This window comes from Hyla sarda, chromosome 3 (genome assembly GCF_029499605.1).
Source record: "Hyla sarda isolate aHylSar1 chromosome 3, aHylSar1.hap1, whole genome shotgun sequence".
In the NCBI taxonomy this organism is placed as follows: domain Eukaryota; kingdom Metazoa; phylum Chordata; class Amphibia; order Anura; family Hylidae; genus Hyla; species Hyla sarda.
This window is the reverse complement of record NC_079191.1, coordinates 188,635,930-188,658,649: the sequence shown is the minus strand read 5'-3', so window position 1 is coordinate 188,658,649 and position 22,720 is coordinate 188,635,930.

Below are 22,720 nucleotides of genomic sequence, written 5' to 3'. Positions count from 1 at the left end.
CCCCTCACATATAATGCCCCCTGTCCTGTCCCCTCAGGGGGCATTATTTGTGAGGAGCACAGCACAGGGGGCATTATATGTTAGGAGCACAGCACAGGGGGCCCCACCTGTCATGTGCTCTTACCATATAATGCCCCCTGTGCTTTGCCCCTCACATTAAATATTCCCTTTTCTCTGCCCCTCCAAGTTTTTAAATCCCCCCCCTCCTCCTCCTGTATGATTTAGTGCCCCCTGGGCACTGAGCATACTCGTCTTACTTACAGTATGAGAGCCGCGGGAACAGGATCTCAAGGCGCCGGCGCAATTATGTGATGTCATTGCGCCAGGCTGCCGTGGATCGCGTCCCCGTGGCTCACATGGTGTGTACTCACAGCGTGTGAGGAAGGTTAGTATACAGATGTGCCAGATTTATCAAACAACCTAAGCTACTGTAATAAATAAGTCTTAAAAACTGCCCATAAGGCACTGCTTTCTTGAAGTGCTCAGGGTGATAGCTGCAGTAGTGAAGCAATGAATTACAGGCTGTAGGCTTGCGATAGCCTTTTGTAACAATGCCTTCATTTTCTATCACCCCAAGCATGTCCAGAAACTCTAATTCTTTCCTCCCAACTTTTGATGTAAAACACAGATTCATGTCATTAGTTCTGTTAAGTGTTAACATAAAATCCTGAAACTCAGACTCTGATCCTGTCCATACTATGAATATGTCATTGACAAAGCGGTGATAACTAGCAACAAACTTCAAGTAGGGGTTAATGGCAGAGAAAATATATTTCTTTTCGAAGATGGATACATATAAGTTTGCCAGGGTACATGCCACAGATGACCCATGGCTTGTCTGCTTATACCAAGTTTCTCCAAACTTGAAGGTGTTGCAAGTTAAGATGGATAGAATCACACACAAAATCGATGTAGGCTTTCATTTTTCCTGACCCCTGCAGTAATTCTCTAATATGATACACTTCTCTCCTGGGGGATGCTTATATACAAGCTTTTAATGTCTAACGACACAAACATGCCATTCTGTGGCCAATTTAGCCCTTTAAGAGTAAGAAGGAACTTGTTAATGTCTTTAACTAACCCTTGTATTTCCCCCAGGAAAGGGTGCAACAGCCAATCAATATACTTGGACAAGGGGCTCTGTAAGTGACCCCACTCCGGAGACAATAGGTCTCCTGGGTGGGGACACCAAAGTTTTGTGTGTCTTTGGCAAAACGTTGGCAATTCGAAGCTTTGGGGTTAGGGAGGAAAAGCTTTTCAGTGTTTTTTTGAGAAAGTACTCTCTTTTCAACATAAAATCTTAAAAACGACTCTAGTTTAGAGGTTAATTTTGGTAGGGGGTTGCCCGAAATTTTTTCATAACATTTTACGTCCCCTAACTGTCTCTCAGCTTCAGAGAGATTGTACTCTTTATCCATAAGCACTATGTTACCCCCTTTATTCGACTTTTTTATAGTAATGCCCTCACACTTTTTTAACTTCTCCAAAGCTTCTTTTTCTTTAGAGGACAAATTTAGAGCATCTAGGGGGTAACATGGCACCTTTATGTCTTCAAACACTCGTTTTTGGGACAAGTCTATACTGCTCCCACTAAATATAGGGGGGCAGAAAGTAGGCTTAGTACCACCAGTAAATTCTGGGATGCAAATGGTATCAACATTCACGGGAGGCTCTTTTTCTAGAAGCAAATCTGTTAAGGTATTCAGGCCTTCCCTCTCCGTTTCTGAACCTTCTGGCAATATACAAAACCCCAGAGCGCCAATACTAACTGCAATTTCACCATCTGTTCTCTCATGCGTTTTTTTTTATTATTGTGGAAAAACTTTTTGAGACTTAATTTACGGGTAGCCTTGAAGAGGTCGAATTTAAAGCCGACCAAATCAAAGCTCTCCGTCATACAAAAATTCGGACCTTTTGAGAGAATAGACTTTATGGCAGCATCAATACTAATGAGGACAAATTGATTATAGACAGATTGTCCTAATCATTTAGTGCCTCCAAGACACGGTTTTTCTTTTTTGTCCTGTTATGTCCCGTCCTCCTCCTAAAGGAACAGATGTTCCTACCACTTTTTCATTTGTTCCAGTCTCTGAATTTTCCATTCCTGTATTACCCTCTGAACCACTTGATTCAGAGTCAGTAGTCCAGAAGCCTGTCTTCTTTCTTCTTCCTTGGCTCTTTTTAGGACGTCATTTTTGATTAACAAGACAGGAAGTCAAAGAATCAAGACAGGAAGGCACTTCTGACAGGCAACAAAAAATTTAAAAAATATAACCAAAAATGAGAAAAAAGAAAAACACAGAATTATGAATGTAGGCATTCCCCCAATACTCCTAATTCTAGTACCACTCTATCACAAAAAAGAATAGACAGGTCCCCTTCCCACATTATGTCGTCTCCCGAATTTGCCATTTTTCTTTCAGCCCAATGGTTAAACAGATTAAAAAGTCTATAAGTGACAATTGGTTTTTAATCCAGAATGATGTTGATTTGGTGGAGAGTGCGATGCAAAAACCTCTGGTTGCTTTCAGAAAATGCAAAAATATAAAAGACATCCTAGTGAAGAGTACTCTAAAAGGTCCCCCAAAAAATATAACTGGTTAAATAAACCAATATTCCCCGGGATGTATAAATGTAATACTTACAACTGGTGTACCCAAGCCTGCACGGACAAGAATGTGACATTAGGGGGTATTGCTATTACCCCAAAATATATGTTTTGCTGTAGAACGAGTAATGTAATCTATGCCATTTTCTGCCCGTGCAGACGTTTTTATATAGGTTGCACAATTACACCCCTGAATATCAGATGTAGGGAACATTTCCGCTCTATTACAACTTAGAAGGGATCTCCTAAACTTATTGCACATGTGCTAGAAGAACATGCAGGAGATGCAAGAGTATTAAGATTAATGGCCTTGGAAAAAGTCAGTGCAATCTCAGGGATAGATAGTCGTAAATTGCTATTACCACGCAAAGCGAGATGGATCACACAAACCAATCCGGAGGGCAACCTCGGTCTTAATAATCGTCTCGACATGAGCGTTTTTATATAATAAAGGTTCAATCCTTTATTTAATGTTATTCTCCTCAACTATTATTGATGACCTATTTGTTTTTTAACTGTATGTGTTGTTGTCAATATTTTATGTATAATCGTGTACAGTTGTGGAACGCCCTTACGTGTTGATGCAGGTGTTCAGGAAGTATTTCACCTGACCCCTTACTCACAGGTAGGCGTTACCTGAAGAAGTGCCAGGATCGTCACGAAACAGCTATCGTGACCACATGTTTCCTCCTGGCACCCCGCCAAAATATGTGTTTTATTGCACCTTGATCCTGAATAAAGAAGCCAGCATCTACTCTACGACATGTGAGTGCCCCCGTGTTTTCCTTTCCTTTACTGTAAGAAATCTGTCTGTGTTTACATTGTTTTAAAATTAGAAACTTAAAAGATGAAGGCCCTGGGTAGAACTTGCTTATTTTATTGGATATTACATATCCACTATTATTGTATATTATACTCATCTCTTTTAAAATATTGTTCTTTCAACTGGATCTGTAGCAAGGGCCCTGCTCAGATACCAGTCTATTCTCATTTTCAATAAAACCTATATTTTTTCTTTATCTAACCAGCTACATCTCTAATATAATATAATACCTCTATATAATACACATTAACTCTAATTTATTTATTCACTCCAATTTATCTGTTTATACCTTGAGGTCTGATGTAGAGATGAGTGAATCGAAGCAGACGAACCCAATTTCATGACGAATTTCAGGATTTATTCGATTTGCAACAAATGTGAATATCGCCACGATTCTATCGCGTGAATCGCTTCATTAAACTCCATTTTACAGCTTTCCAGGCTCCAGGACACCTAAAATGGTGGATCAACAAGTCAGTTCATGGGGCAGGGGATGCTGGGAAGGTGGGAAGGGAGGTAGGCGGGATGACCCTGAATAACATGCAGGATGTAGCCTATCAGCATTCATAGACCCCTGTGATGTCACTGACCTATATAATCGGCAGCCATTTTGCGGATTCTCATTTCATGCCATAGACTGCAGAGTGATAGGACGGCTGCGTGTCTCTGTGTGTTAGACAGAAACGCTGAATTGATCGTACCGCAGCGTTCCACTTCCAACTGCTAGTCACATCAGCTTGGTGGACAGAGAGAAGAGCAGTGCTTTGCTTGTTCTCAATGAAAATAATTTTTACGCCAGCCATTAACCTCCCAGTCACATTATTCAGCATTTTATCAGAGAGGGGCAGATAGCTTTTCGTTGCCTCATACATATCAACAAGCTGCCTTAACTTCATGAACCGTATCACAGGAGGCAGGAATGGTTTTTCAGTGCAATTCTGTGTATTTTTTCCACAAGAAATATCATCTGCTTATACTAGTCTGTAGACGGTATAAAAACCAGCAGTTCACACCATTCTTAATTCTCTGTGACAGAGTGCAATTTTTTTTTTGTGGTGCTGCAGTGTTGTGTCCTGCGCCTGTGCAAAAATATGTTTTTTCAGCGGACTGTAGTGCATTTTTCTGCCCTCATACATGCATACCACATACCTACATTTAAGCAGTCTGCTATTTTGTATCTGTAAATCTGTAACAAGTCTAGATACTGGGAAAGTCCAGGGAAAAGTAATCACCGGATGGTGTTTTACAAAATACGTTTTTCAAGTGTACTGCAGTGCATTTTTTTGCCCTCATACGTTCATACCACATGCCTACATCTAAGTAGTGCATTTTTTTTGTACCTGTTAATCTGTAACAAGCCTACATACAGTGAAAAGCCAGGGGAAAATAATCACTGGCTATTGTTTTATGAAAATACATTTTCCAAGGGTACTGTAACGCATTTTTTTGCCCTCATCTGTGCATACCACATACCTACATCAAAGTAGTCTACCATATTGTACCTGTTAATCTGTCAAGGGCCTACATACTGTGAAAGTTCAAGCAATAGTACTCACCGGCTGGTTTTTATACAAAAATACAGACTTTTTAATGTGTACCGTAGCGCAATTTTCTGCCCTCGTCAGTGCATACCGCATACGAACATCTAAGTAGTGTACCATTTTGTACCTGTTAATCTGTCAAAGGCCTACATACTGTGAAAGTCCAAGCACTAGTACTCACCGGCTGGTTTTTGTACAAAAATACTGACTTTTTAATGCGTATTGTATCGCATTTTTCTGCCCTCACCAGTGTATACCGCATACGTACATCTAAGTAGTGTACTATTTTGTACCTGTTAATCTGTCAAGGGCCTACATACTGTGAAAGTCCAAGCAATATTACCCACCGGCTGGTGTTTTACAAAACTTTTTACAAAAGTTTTACAAAAGTTTTTAGGCTCATTGTAGTGCATTTTTCTGCCCTCCTAAGTGCATACCGCATACGTACATCAAAGCAGTCTACTCTTTTGTATCTGTAAATCTGTAACAAGTCTAGATACTGGGAAAGTCCAGGCAAAAGTAGTCACCGGCTGGTGTTTTACGAAAATACGTTTTAAAAGTGTACTGTAGCGCATTTTTCTGCCCTCATCAGTGCATACCGCATACGTACATCTAAGTAGTGTACCATTTTGTACCTGTTAATCTGTCAAGGGCCTACATACTTTGAAAGTCCAAGCAATAGTACCCACCGGCTGGTGTTTTACAAAACTTTTAGGCTAATTTTTTCTGCCCTCCTAAGTGCATACCGCATACGTACATCTAAGTACATCCCAAGGGCATGCTGGGAGTTGTAGTTTTTCAACATCTGGAGGGCTACAGTGTAGAGACCACTGTATAGTGGTCTCAAACTGTAGCCCTCCAGATGTTGCTAGGCAACTCACCGGCTTCAGTCGGATCCAGGGAGCCAGCCGCACAACATGCCACCCGCGACGATCACCGCAGCTGATCGCGTCCCGCACCCTCCACTGATCGGTAAGTGGACTTCGGCGTTTGGTCCCCTACGGTTCCCCGTTCTGCCCCGCCTATTGTGGGTGGGCAGGACGGGGAAAGTGAAAGTTAACCCCCCCCCCGCCCCCGATCTGCTATTGGTCGTCGTTTCTGGCAACCAATAGCAGGGAGAGGAGGGGTGGCACCCCTGCCACCTCACTCCTATCCCTTCAGGGGGATCGTGGGTGTCTTGGACAACCGCCATCCCCCTTATATTCCGGGTTACCATAGACCCGTAATGACCCGGAATCGCGCAAATCGCAAGTGTGAAGTCACTTGCGATTTGCCGCGATCGCCGACATGGGGATGTCTGATGACCCCTTGGGCATTTGTGCGGGTTGCCTGCTGATTGATATCAGCAATCACCCCAGTCCGTTCCCACCCGGCGCGCGTGTATGTCCTGGGTCCTTAAGACCCAGGGTGTCAGGACGTACCAGTACGCCTGGGGTCCTTAACAGGTTAAGAGTTGTGAAGCATATTGTACTACACTCATATACGCACTAAGTATGTCAGGCAGAGAAGTGTCAGGACATGCACAGAGGAGTGGCAGAGGCCTAAATCCTTCAGGCAGAGCTGGCAGCAGACTAGGGGCGAGTGGCAGCAGGAGTCATAGCGAGAGGCCTGAGCTCCCATTATCAGCTAGCGGTTGTGTCTCAACCAGCAACCCATCTGCCGTCGTCGATTGATTAACGCGGTCATCCACTTCATCACAAGTGACATCTGACACCCCCAGTCAACAGTCGGTGGGTTCCTCAGACATAATCCTCAGTTGGCATGGCCCGGGAGCAGTCCCTGTCCTCCCATTGCCTGTGTCCTATGCTGTTCCCTCTCCTACAGAAGTATCTTATGCTGTGAGTTCAGCTCCACTATCCACTGAGGACGATCTAATAGAGGACAGTCAGCAGCTACTGTCAAGCTAAGAAGGGGAGGAGACATGCGCCGCTTCCTCCATTAAGCGGCCAAGTAATGATGAGGAGAGTGGCGTGGGAGGCAGTGTTGCCATGGTTCAGGGTCCTGAAACAGACACAATTGAGGAACCTGAGGAGGACATCAGTGACGTGCAGACACAACTCGATGATGATGATGATGAAGCCGATCGCAATGGGGAGCCGGGTGCAGAAGGGGCTTCATCATCATCAGGAGAAGAGAGTTGCATGTTGCCCTTGAGGCAGTAGCTGAGCCAGCAAGGCGGTAGCATGGTTGGCAGTCAGCGTGGTAGCAGAAGGGAGAATTCTGGAGCCAAACGTGCCCGGGGGAGACCAGCTGCTTCGCGACAGCCTACCTTTCCGGGAGGTAATGGAACAGGGGTTCCTGGAGATGGCGGCAGTAGCAGTCAATTAGTGCAGACTGTAGGTGGGAAAATCAGCTACTCGGCAATGTGGCAGTTTTTTATCAAGCATCCGGAGGAGGTTCATGTAGCCACATGCAAGATATGTCGGCAGAAGGTGAAGCGTAGTCGGGGGGCACCCCGGCCCTGCGTCAACACATGCTTCGCCACCATAAAGCGGCCTGGGAGAACCGTGGCTCGGATGTAGTGGTCCAGCCTGCTGCATCATCCAATGGCCAGCCGCTCCCTCCTTTAGCCAGCCAAGGCTCCACCACCTCAGCCGAAGGGAGCTGTGTGTCATACCCTCCTTCTTTCGCTACAGATGCTCCTGCTTCTCCCACTTTTAGTCAGCCACTCTGCCAACAATCCATCGGCGAAGCCATGTCCAAGAGACAACAGTGTGCACCCACTCATCCAATGGCGCAGAAGCTGAATGTGCTCCTGTCTAAGTTGCTGGTGCTGCAGTCCCTCCTTTTTCCAGTGGTGGACTCTGCACCTTTCAGAGAACTGATGGTTTTTGCCGAGTCGAGGTGGAGAGTACCAAGCTGTCATTTATTTGCGAAGAAGGCAGTACCAGCCATGTACAATTTTGTGGAAGAGAAGGTGGGCCAGTCCTTGATCCTGTTGGTGTGTACCAAAGTGCAGGGCAGCGCCGACGTCTGGAGCTGTAACTACGGTCAGTGACAATACATGTCCTTTATGGCTCACTGGGTGAATGTGGTTCCTGCACAGCCACAACCCCAACTTGGACAGGTCACGCCGCTTCCTCCTCCATCCTGTCAGCCTGTTGGTCCTGTGACAGTGTGCGACTCTGCCTCCTCTTCCTCCACCGTGGCCTCAGCCTCCACTGCCCGGACAAGTCTCACTGGCCCTTCAGCATACCATGTGTGCCGGGCACAGCGGTGTCAGGCTGTTCTTCACATAGTTTGCCTTGGCAAAAAGAGTCACACGGGATGAACTGCTAAAAGTAATTCATAAGGAAATCTAAGCATGGCTTACTCCATGAAAACTAGAAATGGGAACCATGGTGACCGACAATGGGAAGAACATCGTGGCCGCGCTGCGACAAGGAAGGGTGACCCATGCGCCCTGCATGGCACACCTGTTAAATCTGGTTGTCGGGCAGTTCCTGAAGTGTTCCCCCCATTTGCAAGACATCCTAAGAATGGGAAGGAAACTTTGCATGCACTTCAGCCACTCGTATGCCGAAAAGCACACCCTCCTTGAGCTGCAGCATCAGAATGGTATCCCCCAACATAGTCTGATTTGTGACGTTGCCACAAGTTGGAATTCCACCCTGCATATGTTGGACCAACTGTACGAACAGAGAAAAGCCATCACCGATTTCTTGATGTTCCAAGCGGATAGGGGTAATCTCGTGTGTAACTTCAATGTGAACCAGTGGCAGCTCATATGTGACACCTGCCGTTTGCTCAGGCTCTTTTAGGAAGCCACATTATACATAAGTAGCCAGGATTACGGGATGAACAACGTCATTCCACTGCTTCATTTCCTACAAGTGTTGGAAACGATGGCTGGTCAGGGCAATGGAGACGTTGCTCCTACATCTCACGGCCACATGATCCCTGTGGGGGCTGAACTGGAGGAGGAGGATGAGGGGCACAGTGGAGCACAGTTTAGGTTTGATGAGATGGGCGGTGTTTCTAGTCATCTGACAGGAGAGGAGGAGCATGATGAACTGGAGGAGCTAGAGGGTTATGAGGAAAGCGAGACCCAGACACACCGTGGGAGTATGCAGTAGAGATGGAGGCAGGGAGTCCCTCCAAGTCACTTGCACAAATGGCACGATGCATGCTCACTTGCTTGCGTAGTGACAGCCGAATTGTCACCATTCGGCAGCGGAATGACTTCTGGGTCTCCACTAAAACTTGGGAATTAAAAGTTCCATTTCAAAATCCTCAATTTCAATTTCAGAATCTTAGATTTCTATTTAAAACTCTTGTATTTCAATTGTCTCCTCATGCTTCAGCCACCTTCAGGCTGTACCATTCAGATACTACATGGGCTACTTATGCTTTCCCCACCTCCAGGCTGTGTCATTCAGCCAATATATTGTTTTCTGATGCTACTGGGACTGGGATATTAACTCCAAATATGTTCTGGTAGCACTAGCTAACATAAATGCTTAATTGAGATTTCAAGATTGATCTTTCAATGTAAGGGTAATGAAACCCTCTGGTGTACTGCTGATGCCTGCTCCTGACTGCTCCTGTGTCTTTCAGGAATTACTTTGCTTACTGATGTTTCTGGGCTTGGGCCTTAATTTTTTTTTGGATGTTTAGCACTAGCTAAATACATGCTTAATAGAAATTTCAATATTGATCTTTCACTGTTAGGGTTATGAAGCCCTCTTGGGTATTGCTGATGCCTGGTCCTGACTGTGTTTCAGGAATTACTTTGCTTACTGATGTTTCTGGGCTTGGGCCTTAATTTTTTTGGATGTTTAGCACAAGCTAAATACATGCTTAATAAAAATTTCAACATTGATCTTTCAATGTAAAGGGGTTATGAAACCCTCGGGTGTACTGCTAATGCCTGCTCCTGACTGCTTCTGTGTCTTTCAGGAACTACTTGGCTTACTAATGCTTCTGGGCTTGGGCCTTAAATTTTTGGATGTTTAGCACTAGCTAAATACATGCTTAATAGAAATTTCAACATTGATCTTTAAATGTAAGAGGTTATGAAACCCTCTTGGGTACGGCTGATGCCTGCTCAGTGTGTTTCAGGAACTACTTGGCTTATTGATGCTTCTGGGCTTGGGCCTTACATTTTTGGATGTTTTGCACTAGCTTACATACATGCTTAATTGAGATTTCAACATTGAACTTTCAATCTTGTGCCTTAAATGTCAATCTTGGGCCTTACATTTTAATCATGGGCCTTCAATTTTTGGATGCCTGCTCCAGACAAAATTTGGGAGTTAAAAGTTCAATTTCAAAATCATTAATTTAAATTTCAAAATCTTAAATTTATATAAAAATATCATACATTTCAATGGTCTCCTCATGCTTAAGCCAACTCCAGGCTTTGTCATTCAGGCAATGTATGTTTTACTGATGCTGCTGCTGGGCCTGGGTCTGGAAAAAAAATGTTGTTATGGTAGTTGGCACCAGCTATCCAAAATCTTCATTTTAAATTTCAAAAATTCTTGTGTTTGTTCTTGGGGATTGTGAAGCCCTGGTGTCTCCTCATGCTTCAGCCAACCCCAGGCTGTGTCATTCAGGCAATATATGGTTTACTGATACCGCTGCTGGGCCTGGGTCTGGGAATAAAAATGTTATGGTAGGTAGCACTAGCTATCAAAAATCTTCGGTTTAAATTTCTGAATTCATCTTTTAATCTTAGGGATTGTGAAGGCCTAGTGTCTACTCATGCTGCTGCCAACTCCTGGCTGTGCCATTCAGCCACTATATGGCCTCCTCATGCTGCCAACACCTCCACACTGTGTAATTCAGCCACTATATGGTCTCCTCATGCTTCAGCCACCTTCAGGCTGTATCATTCAGACACAATATGGGCTCCTTATGCTTTCCTCACCTTCAGGCTGTGTCATTCAGTCAATATATCGATGCTGCTGGGATTGGGATATTAACTCAATGTATGTTATGGTAGCACTAGCTAACATAAATGCTTAATTGAGATTTCAACATTGATCTTTCAATGTAAGGGGTTATGAAACCCTCGGGTGTACTGCTGAATCCTGCGCCTGACTGCTCCTGTGTCTTTCAGGAATTACTTGGCTTACTGATGCTTCTGGGCTTGGGCCTTACATTTTTGGGAGGTAGCACTAGCTAACATGCATCTTCAATAGAGATATCAACATTAACCTTTTAATGTTAGGGGTTGTGAATCCCTCTTGTGTACTCATGCTGCTGCCTGCTCCTGTATGTGTCATATAGCAACTACATGGTGTAGTGATGCTGCTGAGCCTAGGACATTACCTATATATGTTTATGGGAGCACTAGGTACAATACAGCTTCAATTGCAATTTCAAAATCCATCTTTTATTATTAGAGATTGTGAGGCCCTATTGTCTCCTCATCTGCCGCCAACTCCATGCTGTGCCATTCAGACACTATATGGTCTTCTCTTGCTTCAGCCTCATCCAAGCTGTGTCATCCAGCCACTATATGGTCCCCTCATGCCGCCACCACCTCCATGATGTGTCATTCAACCACTATATGGTCTCCTCATGCTTCAGCCTCATCCAAGCTGTCATTCAGCCACTATATGGTCTCCTCATGCTGCCAACACCTCCATGCTGTGTCATTCAGCCACCATATGGTCTCCTCATACTGCCAACACCTCCACGCTGTGTCATTCAGCCACTATATGGTCTCCTCATGCTGCCAACAGCTCCACGCTGTGTCATTCAGCCACTATATGGTCTCCTCATGCTGCCAAAACCTCCACGCTGTGTCATTCAGCCACTATATGGTCTCCTCATACTGATACCACCTCCAGGCTCTGTCATTGTGCCGCTCTGTGGCAGTGATTCTAAAAGCGATGGCGGTAATCTGCATGTTATTCTGAATAACAGTATTATTTCACTACCCCAGCACACTCCATCTGCAAGTTAGAACACAGCAAAGTGTTCTACACCCCTATTGAGGCTCTCTGTAGGCCAGAAATAGCCGTTTTTAATATAGATTTGCCGCAAATAAGTTAGGATCGAAACAAAAAATCTCTGCCAAATTGAATTTTTGAAAAGTTCGCTCATCTCTAGTCTGCCATATATTTTTTCCTGTTCTTTATCTATTGGCACTAAGGGTATAGTGCAACTCAGAACCTCGGTTGAACAAAGCACACACACATATATATATATATATATATATATATATATATATATATATATATATATATAGTGTGTAGCCACCCAAATTCCAAGTTTTTTCTTACTTGCATATAATGTCTAAGAAAGTTGAAGAGCTTTGAAAATATAAAAAATTTTGGGCTGGTTTCTACAAAAGCAGAGGCTTTTTTAATACTGAGAAATTTCCAATGGTTTTTCTCGGGATGTGATCTGATCCCATCCCTATCTCGATTATTATGGCTTCGTGCCTTATAAAATATACAGTATTTTAATGTGTGGAACAGATCATATTTGTGTACTGATCCTGAATAACATCGACCCCCATTTGGTGTATGAATTACTGTTGGTTTATCAGTATCTTTCATTAGTGCTAAATTCCCTATTTAAAATTGGGGCTTGTCTGACTCCTGCTGGCAACTATGTTAGCATGCACTTGGATCAGTAAGTATGTGATATTCAGCTCATCATTTACAGTTCTGCTGGTTTTGTTTTCCCTACATCAGATTATCTGACAAACAGGCAGGGCACAGTCACTCACACTGCAGCGAGTATGACGCTGATGCTCCAGTGAACAAGTCTGAACGCACAACTTGTCGTTCCTTATGAGATGTAACAGCAGATGGCCACTTTGATTCAGTTTGTTTGCCATTACTCTCAATGGGGGACATTTATCAAGGGGTTTAGTCCGGTTTTCTTTACTATAATTGTCGCAAAATTGTCGCAACTGCGACTACGTGTGTTTTCGTGCGACAATTTGCGTGAAGAACAAGAAAAGCAAGAAAATTCAAACTTGCTTACGTAGTTTATTTTTCAAAATGGATTTGCTTTAGTCAGGTATTTATAAACTGCGACAGTCGCAGCTGCGCAATAAAAAGTTGCAACTGCCTTAAAAATTGACTAAATTTACTCCAGCTCCAACATGGAGCAGGAAAAGCTACTGCCGCCCGTGCTCCGACATACTTTCTCCCCGCTACCCTCACTTCGCTACAGGGACACTGTAGTGATTTACATCCCACCCCTCTCACCTGCCAGCACCACACAACTCCATCTGTCTGCTAACTGTTGCAAGACTACAAGTCCCAGCATGCCCTTACAGTGAGGACACGCTGGGAGTTGTAGTCTTGTAGCAGCGGGAGCTGAGCGGCGCGGGCGGGAGACAAGGGGGAATGTATATCAGTGTCCCCATCATTATTAAGTGAGGGTAGTGGGGAGGCAGTATGAGGAACCCGGGCGGCTGCACTGTAATGTCAGCCCGGGCTCCTTATAACATATACCGGCGCCGTAGACTCCTAAATCCCCTGCAGTCATTTCACATTTCCCGCTGGGTCCTGTGATTGGCCAGGACCAACAGCCAATCACAGGACCCGACCGGAACAGTGACATCATTAGGGGATATAGGAGTCTGTCGGGGGGGGTTCGTCAGCATACCCCCCCCCAACGGCCTTCACCTGCGTTGTGCCCGACCGTTACCCCCCCACCCCCGCCTTCACCTGCTCTGTGCCCTACCTCTGCTCCCTCCAGCACCCTTCTACTCCCCCCGGCCTTCACCTGCACTGTCCCCGACCGTAACCCCCCTGCCCCCGCCTTCACCTGCACTGTTCCCGGCCTCCGCCCCCACCAGCACCCCTCTACTCCCCCCAGCCCCCCGGCCTTCACCTGCACTGTGCCCGGCCTCCGCTCCCACATCTTCAGTTGCACCGGCCTGACGTCCCTCCGTCAGTGACGTCACTCGCAGGGTGCCCGGAGAGAAGGATCCTTGCACTGGATGGGTGAGTGTGTGTGTCTGTCTCTATCTCTGTTTGTGTGTCTCTGTCTGTGTGTGACTGTCTGTGTGTGACTCTGTGTGTGTTTGTGTGTGTGTGACTGTGTGTGACTCTCTGTGTGTGTGTGTGCCCAGGCTCCCTTTGCAGAACTACAACTTCCAGCATGCCCTTACTGTAAGGGCATGCTGGGAGTTGTAGTCCTGTAGCTGGGGGCAGGGGACAAGCTTGTCACTTGCCCACACATCTCCTGCACCACACAACTTCAACTCCCAGCATGCCCTTACTCTAAGGGCATGCTGGGAGTTGTAGTCGTGCGGGGCGGGAGATGTGCAAGCAGGTGATAATAAAAATAGGGGGGCCCCTATGCATTTTTTTTTAAATAAATAATTAAATATAAAAAATTAAAAAAACATAGGGTCTCCCATATTTTTATTCTTAGCCAAATACCAACCAAACAGTAACAGCCTGACGTTAGCAGGGTGGGCGAGGACCATTGTTACTGGCCCTCCCCAGCCTAAATAATGCCAGCCTGTTACCGTCTAGGCCCAGGAGCACCATTTTTGACGCTCCGGGCCTGTTGGTACCAGCTCTTCCCGGCACCCCTGTGGTGTTGGGTACCGGGGTAATAATTTGGGGTTAGCGCTAGCTGTTTTTGTGGCTAACGCTAAGCCCGGCTTAGTAATGGACTCCGTCTATAAGACAGCTTCCACTACTAATCCTGTCCAGTAAGTAAAAAAAAACAAACAGGTTTAACCCCTTAAGGACTCAGCCCATTTTGGCCTTAAGGACTCAGACAATTTAATTTTTACGTTTTCATTTTTTCCTCCTCGCCTTCTAAAAATCATAACTCTTTTATATTTTCATCCACAGACTAGTATGAGGGCTTGTTTTTTGCGCGACCAGTTGTCCTTTGTAATGACATCACTCATTATATCATAAAATGTATGGCGCAACCAAAAAACACTATTTTTGTGGGGAAATTAAAACGAAAAACGCAATTTTGCTAATTTTGGAAGGTTTTGTTTTCACGCCGTACAATTTCTGGTAAAAATGACATGTGTCTTTATTCTGAGGGTCAATACGATTAAAATGATACCCATTATTATATACTTTTATATTATTGTTGCGCTTAAAAAAAATCACAAACTTTTTAACCAAATTAGTACGTTTATAATCCCTTTATTTTGATGACCTATAACTTTTTTATTTTTCCGTATAAGCGGCGGTATGGGGGCTCATTTTTTGCGCCATGATCTGTACTTTTTTTTTATACCACATTTGTATATAAAAAACTTTTAATACATTTTTTATAATTTTTTTTTTTAATAAAATGTATTTAAAAAGTAGGAATTTTGGACTTTTTAAATTTTTTTTCGTTCACGCCGTTCACCGTACGGGATCATTAACATTTTATTTTAATAGTTCGGACATTTACGCACGCGGCGATACCAAATATGTCTATAAAAAATGTTTTTTACGCTTTTTGGGGGTAAAATAGGAAAAAACGGACGTTTTACTTTTTTATTGGGGGAGGGGATTTTTCACTTTTTTTTTACTTTTAAATTTTTTTACATTTTTTTTTACACTTGAATAGTCCCCATAGGGGACTATTCATAGCAATACCATGATTGCTAATACTGATCTGTTCTATGTATAGGACATAGAACAGATCAGTATTATCGGTCATCTCCTGCTCTGGTCTGCTCGATCACAGACCAGAGCAGGAGACGCCGGGAGCCGCACGGAGGAAGGTGAGGGGACCTCCGTGCGGCGTTATGAATGATCGGATCCCCGCAGCAGCGCTGCGGGCGATCCGATCATTCATTTTAATCGCGAACTGCCGCAGATGCCGGGATCTGTATTGATCCCGGCACCTGAGGGGTTAATGGCGGACGCCCGCGAGATCGCGGGCGTCGGCCATTGCCGGCGGGTCCCTGGCTGCGATCAGCAGCCGGGATCAGCCGCGCATGACACGGGCATCGCTCCGATGCCCGCGGTTATGCTTAGGACGTAAATGTACGTCCTGGTGCGTTAAGTACCACCTCACCAGGACGTACATTTACGTCCTGCGTCCTTAAGGGGTTAATAAAAATTTTATTACAAAAAAACACTCCCCCACAAGCCCTCGTTAACCATTTTATTAACATCAAGCAGAGAAAAACGCTGGTCGTCAAAGTAGTCCACCGAATCCGAAGGAGTCCACAGGATACACGGATCTGTAGAAGAAGTAACAAAAAAAAAAAATGAGTAAGTACATTTAGGGAGAGAAAACAGTGTTAAAAAAATGGAATAAACACACACACACACATTATATATATATATATATATATATATATATATATATATATATATATATACTCATTTTTTTTCAAAGCTGCAAAGTGGTGTTCTGTAGTCATTATTTGGTTTTTGCTTATGTGTGCTAAAAAAAATGGTATTTAAAAGGGATTTCTTGGTTTTGGCTCATGTAAGCCAAATTGATCAACCCCCTGTGATAGTATGATAAATATGTCATACATAAGCAAAAAAATAGCAAGAAAAAAATGACTACAGAACTTGCTTACCAAAGCAACGATGATAAATGTCCCCGAATAAGACTACAGTGAGCAAAATAAAAAAAAATTAAAAATTAGATCATTGAACAGTGGAAAAAACATTGCCTGGTCAGATGAATTAAGAATTATTTTGCATCATGTTGATTGGAGGGTCAGAATTTGGTGCAAGCAGCATGAATTAATGAGCACTTCCTGTAAAATGTCAATATTTCAAGTGTTGTAATTGGGTAGAAAATGTTTTCTTGGCACATCCTGAGTACAGTGCACCATGCTACAAGAGTCCTATAGTCATGGAATGGTTCCAGGAAGCTGACAATTATTATTATTTTTTTGCTTCCTTGGTCTTCACAGTTTCAGATCTTAAAGGGGTTAACCAGGAATCGAAAAACCGAGCGAATTTCTCTCAAAAAACACTCCCTGCCTGTGGTTCTGCAGCTCTGTTCCATTGAAGTGAATGGAGCCAAGTTGTAATACCACACCCAACCTGGAGGCACAGAAAATAGCTCTGTTTTTCAATTCCTTGATAACCCCTTTAATGCTATACAGCATGGGCGGCCAAAGTGTGGCTTTTGAGCCACGTGCAGCTCTTTGCTAGGTACAGCGCGGCTTACGGCTCACCTCAAGCCCCCAGTCTGCCGGACTGCAGCTATTTAAAGGCAGAAGCCCTTTACTCTGCCACTTTAACAGAGCCAATGCTGCTGGTAGCAAATCAAAGAAGAGCAAGAACACAACTGCCGCAGGTGTCCGATGTGTAAAAACTCACCATGGATGAAGCGATCGCAGTAGATCCACGCTCCGTCCTCTCTACGATAGGCCAAAATTGTAAAGATCGTAGAGGACAAAATTATAAAGATCTTCCGGGGAAATCAGACATAAGGAGTCAGAAGCTATCAGTTAGAGAGAGACGCATGTGCCCCTGCTCCAGAAAAGGGAATTTGCCTTGTCTGGGGTGCAGCCACTGCAATAGCATAATTAAGGGGGATTGCTTCTCCCATCTTCAAACAGGTCAAATTCTTAAGATCCGGGAGAGATACACATGTAGGTTGTCATTTGTTTTTTAGTTATTACAATGCCCTTGCAGGTTGTATTATGTGGGAGAAACGACTAATGAATATCGCATCTGCCAGAACGGGCACAAATCGTCCATCAGAACCGGGAAGGTTGAGCTTCCTATTCCCAAGCATTTCTTGGAAATGGGCCACAACATCAGCCAATTAGGCGAGGTGGTGACCGTGAGAAAATACTAAAACAAAAAGAACTCTGTTGTATACACAGACTAAACACGTTATATCCGCATGGATTAAATATTGACTTCAACCTTAAACCTTACATATAACTCTATTCTTGTCTGCTACCATACATTATTTTCCTTTTCTTTTTCTCCCTTTTTCTTTTTGTTTCTCTTTTTTCATTTCTTCTTTTCCCCTTTTTCCTTTTTTCTTGGGTTTTTGCTCTCTTTTCTTTTTTTCCTCCCTTTTTCCCCCCTTCCTTTGTTTATGTTCAGAATATGTAGAGATTTGGTTAGGAAAATAAAAGTCACATGAGGTGTTGATTTTAATTATGATTCTTTTAACTTTTTTATGGATTTTCCCTTATATGCACTTTTTCTGACCAACATTACGGGGGGGACCAACATTACGGGGGATTCCACAGAACACCACTACAAGCAAGGATATATTCACTGATCGTCTCGTTAATGTATGACAACATTACCTCTTTTTCTAGGATCCCGTTCAGACCCTGACAGATTTATAGCGGGATCAGGCTGACATGAATTGCCAGCCGGATCCCCGTACCCGTTTCAGGACGGCTGCGCTGTGTGCGATATTTCTGCGCACACGCAGGGGAGTCCTTTCTCTTAGATGGTCACACGATTAAGTAGCACTGTGCGCTGTGTTTGCGCACGCGCAGGTGAGTTTCTCACAGATGATCAGATGTTTGGATGCATGCGACCGCATGTAAGACTGCCGCGCAGCCGCACATGCATTGTTTACAAACATTAGGACGGAGCGTGGATCAACTGTGATGGCTTCATCCATGGTGAGTTTTTACATATCGGACCCCTGCATTATGGACATGGAGTCCCCCCTTGTGTGATACCCCAATTTTATGCTCTGATGCAATAAAAGACTTTTAGCCTGCATTCTACTGGACCTCGTGACTGGTGCTGTTTCCTTGAGGGGAGAGTCTTAATTGTTCTGCTATAGAGAATCTCTGGGCAAATTTGAATGTGCTGTGAAAAGCATGTCAGTAACTTCACCTATTGTGCAGCAACTGTGAGAATCTATCTTGTCCTTTTTGTCTGCTTATAATAGTTCTTCAATCTTTCAATAATAATAATTAAAAAAAAAACACTGTGGCCAGATGTTTGCTGAAATCTTTGGGTGTTTTTCATAAGCTTCTCTATCAGACATGAAAGATGTATTATAAAAAAAATTGTATTTTTTTAAAAATTAGTTTACCTCTAAAGGGGATAAGATGTCTGATCGCCAGGGGTCCCGCCGCTGGGACCCCCTTGATCTCTGTGCAGCATCCACCGTTCATTTAGAACCCCCTCAATACAAGCCTATGGGGGGGGGATGATGATAATAAAACGTAACTTTTACTTCGGTAGGGTAAAATACCAAAAATATAGTAGTGCAACACAAAAAAGTGCTGCGATGGGGGAAGGGATCACAGGTGAGTACCTATGCTAACAACCCTGCCTAGTTAGGGGGGCTCCTGACAATGAGTGTAGAAAGGGGATAGGGTAATCAATACATTACAGTAAAATATACATATACACGGTGAAGTGGCAGACCTCTATTGCCAACGCATTTCGCCCATTAATTGCAAGGGCTCATCAGGGAGTAAGAGGAAACCACAATAGGATACATAAAATAATGATATTGAGAGACAAAGATACAAACAATTGATGTTAATATGAAGACCATAGTCAAAGTCAGTGTTCTGTCAAGATAAATCACAGAGGTAGGTCACAAAACAAATGACAAAGGAGGTTGATATGCAAAATGGTTCATGTAACATGATATACATAGAGGCGATAGGTCCCTGTGCACGTAGTCCCAATTGGACTTCTGTAGGGGGTTTATGCCAACTGTGAAAGAAACACATAAATACCAGTGTCACTCGATAGAATAGCATGAAACTATGGTGACAAAGCGTGACAGTAAAAAAGCTTACCAATCCTATCAAACTGCTGTACATGTGGCAACTGAATGCAGTCCTCCAATATTACCGAACGAGGACCTAAAGGTCCATGGTGGGGACCAAAAATCAAGGTAGAAAGACCTAAAAGTATATATATATATATATATATATATATATATATATATGCAGAGGAAATGTGCAGCACTCCAAATGAAAATTCAAAGGTGACTTTATTCTCCCATGAGGTAGTGATACGTTTCACTGGTCTGGCTAGCAGACCGTGACCTGGCCCACTACACCTCTTCACCATCAGGGCTGTGCTCTTAATATATATATATATATATATATATACATTCGGTTGCCACATGTACAACAGTTTGATAGGATTGGTAAGCTGTTTCCCTGTCAAGCTTTGTCACCATAGTTTCATGCTATTCTATCTGGTATTTATGTGTTTTTTTCACAGTTGGCCTAAACCTCCTACAGAAGTCCAATTGGGACTACGTGCACAGGGACCTATGGTTACATGAACCATTTTGCATATCAACCTATGTGTGCAACCCCTTTGTTATTTGTTTTGTGACCTACCTCTGTGACTCTATCTTGACAGAACACTGACTATAGTCTACATATAATGCAAACGCATAGTCTGACATCTACTAACCCAGTGTACTAATGCTGCATTAACACCATTAACATCAATTGTTTGTATTTTTGTCTCTCAATATCATTAAATTATGTATCCTTTTGTGGTTTCCTTTTACTCCCACATGGGCGAAACGCGTTGGTAATAGAGGTCTACCACTTCACTGTGTATATGTATATTTTACTGTAATGTATTGATTACCCTATCCCCTTTCCACACTCAGTGACAGGAGCCCCCCCCCTCCTAACTAGGCAGGTTTGTTAGTGTAGGTACTCACCTGTACCCCCTTCCCCCATCCCAGAACTTTTTTGTGTTGCACTACTATAATTTTTGTATTTTACCCTACTGAAGTAAAAGTTAACCCTCCCACAGATGTCACGTGTGACGTCACAAGCCCCAGGTGCTGCACACAGCATTCCTAGTGAACACCAGGGGCTGCACAGAAGGCTGTACCCCCGCGATCAGACATCCTATCCCCATCCTTTGGATAGGGGATAAGATGTCCAGGGGTGGAGTACCCCTTTAAGGATGCAGGGAATTTTTTTTTTTGCACTTTCGTTTTGAGTGGAGTTTTCTTTGTGGGTTTTCATTCCTTACAGGTATTTTTCCACAGTGTTTACTAATGTTTCCCAAAGTTTTGCAATTTTTTTCTAAGTTTTTGCTATTTACAACTTCTCTGAGCTGTGGGGTTTTCTGCCAGCGCAGTGTCCAGAGCATGGAGGCGCTACCAGGAGACAGGCCAGTACATCAGGAGACGTGGAGGAGGCCGTAGGGGAGCAACAACCCAGCAGCAGGACCACTAGCTCCGCCTTTGTGCAAGGAGGAGCAAGAGGAACACTGCCAGAGCCCTGCAAAATGACCTCCGGCAGGCCACAAATGTGCATGTGTCCACTCAAACAGTCAGAAACAGACTCCATGAGAGTGGTATAAGGGCCCGACGTCCACAGTTGGGGGCTGTGCTTACAGCCCAATATCGTGCAGGACATTTGGCATTTGCCAGAGAACACCAAGATTGGAAAATTCGCCACTGGCACCCTGTGCTCTTCACAGATGAAAGCAGGTTCACACTGAGCACATGTGACAGACGTGACAGAGTGAGGCGCTGTGGAAAATGTTCTGCCTGCAACATCCTCCAGCATGACTGGTTTGGCGGTGGGTCAGTAATGGTGTGGGATGGCATTTCTTTGGGGGGGGGGGGGGCTGCACAGCCCTCCATGTGCTTGCCAGAGGACTGCCATTAGGTATCGAGATGAGATCCTCAGACCCCTTGTGAGACCATATGCTGGTGCAGTGGGCCCTGGGTTCCTCCTAATGCAAGACAATGCTAGACTTCATGTGGCTGGAGTGTGTCAGGAGTTCCTGCAAGAGGAAGGTATTGATGCAATGGACTGGCCCGCCTGTTCCCCAGACCTGAATCCTATTGAGCACATCTGGGACATCATGTCTCGCTCCATACACCAATGCCACGTTGCACCACAGACTGTCCAGGAGTTGGCAGATGCTTTAGTCCAGGTCTGGGAGGACATCCCTCAAGAGACCGCCACCTAATAAGGAGCATGCCCATGCATTGTAGGGAGGTCATACGGGCATGTGGAGGCCACACAAACTACTGAGCCTCATTTTGACCTCACTTGTTTTAAGGACATTATAAAGTTGGATCAGTCTGTAGTGTGGTTTTCCACTTTGATTTTGAGTGTGACTCCACATCCAGACCTCCATGGGTTGATAGATTTGATTTTCATTGATAATTTTTGTGTGATTTTGTTGTCAGCACATTGAACTATGTAAAGATGAAAGTATTTCATACGATTAGTTCATTCATTCAGACCTAGGATGTGTTCCTTTTATTTTGATCAGTGTACTATTGTGCGGCTTTAAAAAAAATCTCAATCTTTTTTAACCAAATTAGTACGTTTAAAATCCCTCTATTTTGACGACCTATAACTTTTTCCTTTTTGCCGTATAAGTGGCGGTATCAAATTTGCATATATAAAACTTTAAATACATTTAAAAAAAAAATTTTTGGTAAATATAATTTGAAAAAAACAGCAATTTTGGAGTTTTAAGAAAAAAATTTATGTTTATGTCGTTCACCATACTGGATAATTAACATTACATTTTGCTAGTTCAGACATTTACGCATGCGGCGATACCAGATATGTTTATTATGTTTTTTTTTTTACACTTTTTGGGGGTAAAATGGGAAAAAGGGATGTTTTACATTTTTATTGGGGGAGGGGATTTTTCCCATTTTTTAACTTTTTTTCCCATTTTATAACTATTTTTTAACACCTTTTATGTCCCCATAGGGGACTATTTATAGCAATCATTTGATTGCAAATACTGTTCAGTGCTATGCATAGGGCATAATACTGATGAGTGTTACTGGTGATTTTCTGCTCTGGTCTGCTCGATCTCAGACCAGAGCAGAAGACCCCTGAAGATGGCCGAAGGCAGGTGAAGGGATCTCTGTCCGCCATGCTAG